Below are 3,269 nucleotides of genomic sequence, written 5' to 3'. Positions count from 1 at the left end.
ACAATTAGGATGGTGTGATATTAGTAAAAGAAAAGACAGACAGATCAATGGAACAGAATAGAGGACCTAGAAATAGACCTACATGAATATAGCTAACTCACATTTGACAAAAGATCAAAGGCAGTAAAGTAGAACGAAGATAGTCTTTTCAAGAAGTGGTTGAAATAAATGTATTTCCAAGTGAAAAAAATCTACAAATCTACACATAGGTCTTATATCTGTCATAAAAATTAACTCAAAATGAATCATGGACTCAAGTGTGAAGTGCAAAACTGTACAACTCTTAGAACATAGGAGAAAAACCTATATGACCTTGCTTATGGTGAGGACTTTTTAAATATAATACCAAAAGCACAAACCATAAAATAAGAGCTGATAAACTGGACTGCATTAATGTTAAAAATGTCTTCTCTGTAAAAGACAATATGGAAAGAATAAGCAGATAAGATACATACTGGGAGAAAGTATTTCAAGAAAGTACAGCTGAAAGAGGACTGTTATCTAAAATATGCAAAGAACTTTAAATTCAACAGTAAGAAAAAGAAAAACTTATTTAAAAATGGGCAAAAGACCTAAAGAGACATCTCACCAAAAGATATTCATATGGCAAGAAATATAAGAAAAAATGTTCAACACCACACATTAAAAACATATTGGGAACAACAATGAGATATCACTACATACCAGTCATTATGTCCCAAATTCAAAATACTGACAACAGCAAATGATGGTGAATATGTGGATCAATGGGAACTCTCATTAAACACAAAATGGTACAGTCACTGGGAAGATATTTTGGTGACTTCTTACAAAACTAAACATATCCTTACCAATGATCTAGCCATAACACTACTTGGTATTTGTCCAAATGAGTTGAAAATTTATGTCCACACAAAAACCTATGCATACGTGTTTATAACAGTTTCATTAATAATTGCCCAAACTGGAAGCAATCAATCAAAATGTTCTTCAGGAAGTGAATGGATAGATAATGTAAAGTACATCAAGACAAATATTTTTCAGTACTGAAAAGAAAAGGGCTATCAAACCATACAAAAACATGGAGGAAACTTAAATGCATGTTACCAACAGAAAAAATAAAAGCCAGTCTGAAAATATACATATTGTAAAATTCCAGCTATGTGACTTTGTAGAAAAGACAAAACTATTGAGACAATAAAACAATCATTCATTGTCAGAGATTAGGGGAAGGGAGGGATGAATAATCAGAACACTGGAATTTTTAGGACAGTAAAACCACTCTGTTTATCTACAATGATAGATATATGTCATTTTACATTTGCCAAAACCCAAAGAATGCACAACACCAAAAATGGATCCTATTATAAACCAAGGACTTTGGGTAATAATAAGGTGTTAAACATTCCTTAATTGTAAGGAATGTCATCACTTTAGTGGGGGATATTGATAATGGGAGAGGTTTTGTACATGAGAGCAAAGGGTTTATGGAAATCTCTGTGCCTCCTGCTCAATTTTTCTGTGAATATAAAACTGTCATAAAAAATAAAATTTGTTAATTAAAAAAAGTGATCCATGTTCTCTGTGGTAGACAGACTTCTAAGATGGCTCCCAGTGATTCTTGCCTCCTGGATTCAAATCCCTGTATAGTTCCTTTCTCTTGAGTGTAGTCTGGGCCCACTGAATTGCTTCAGACTAATAGAAAACAGTACATAAAGGTGATAGGATGCCTTTTGTGTGTGTGTGTGAATGGTTTCAAAAGTCTGACTACCATCTTGCTTTTGTTCACTCTCGGTAGCATTCTCTTTCTGGCTCTTTTTACCTTTCTTTGATGAATTAAACTGGAGAGGCCCAGGTGGCAAGGAACTGAGGGCTGCCTCTGAGACACTGCAGATTATTCCTCAGCTGAGTCTTCTAATGAGACCAACAAATAGATCTCACCCCACTAACACCTTGATTGTCAGCTCCTATGAGACCCTGTGCCAGATAATTCAGCTAAGCCTGGATCCCTGACCAGCAGGAACTGTGAATGGATGGTTGTTTTAAGCAAGTAAGTTTGGGGGATAATTTATAACATAGTGATAAATAACCAATACTCTAACTTTTAGTGATGCACAAGGAGTTTACATTTTTTGGCCTTGGGGGCAGTATCCACTTGATCTAATGTATACAATGAAAAAGACTTTGGGACCTCTCTTTTATTTACTTATTTATTTTATTTTTGGATGAATAGCACTAGTTTATTCATTGACCAAAAAAAAAAAAAAAAAAAAAACCAACTTTTTGAAAATGTTTCTGGAAGTTAGTGAAGGATTCCTTCAGGATAAAGAAGGTCAAAAACTTTAGAGTTTCTGTAATTTTAGTGTTACGTACTATTTCATTGCAAGAGCACTCCAGCTGAGAAAATTCAGAGAAAGACACCCAGTGTTAAATTGTTTGATTTGACAAAATGGGGTTTCCTGAATCAAACAGGATTAAGACATTCATGAATAACAAAATCGTATGGAGTTATACTAGGCATACTTATTTCTAAATGCTGGAATGCTACATGGTGCAGTCTTTCAATGTCTTCTCTTCCCCACCTCCATTCACTACCTGAGTGATCTCAGCCAGCCTCATGACTCTACATATCATCCAAATGCTGATAAAACCTAGAAACATGTCTCAAGTCTGGACTTTTTCCTTGAGTTCCAGGGTTTTTCTTTCCAACTGCCTACTCAACATCTCCATTTGGAAGTCTACTAGGCATTTCAAATTTAACACATCAATCTTCAAATCTTCACCTTCCTCCCACTCTCCTATCTTAAAAAAAAAAATGGCAATTTCATCCTTCAGTGCTCAAGCCAAAAAAATCTTGGACTTGCTCTTGACTCATTTCTTTCTTTCACAAATTACATCTAACCCACTAGCAAGTTCTGCTAGCTCTTCCTTCAAAATAATCCAGGATCTGGCTACTTCTCAGACCTCTGGTCTGAGTTTTCAGCATCCTTCCTAATGTGCCTCTTTTTTCTGCCTTTGCCCTGACATTCTTAGCACTGCATCCAGAGGGATCTTATTAAAGTATAAAGCCAGATCCTATCAACCCTGCTTACGCCACTACAATGGCTCTTTCTCTCTCAGAATAAAAGCCCAAATCCTTACCAAGGCCCAGGACATGCTGCTTATTTAGCAGGAGGGCTGCCCTCCCTCCTGTCTTCCCTGGACTCCTGGCACTCTCCACTCTCACCTGCTCCAGCCTCCTCCTTGCATAGGACGGAAGCAGGGACCCATCTGTCATGGGTTTCCATGAC

This window comes from Sciurus vulgaris, assembly GCF_902686455.1.
Source record: "Sciurus vulgaris genome assembly, chromosome: 6".
NCBI classification, from domain to species: domain Eukaryota; kingdom Metazoa; phylum Chordata; class Mammalia; order Rodentia; family Sciuridae; genus Sciurus; species Sciurus vulgaris.
Note: the sequence above shows the minus strand (reverse complement) of the source record.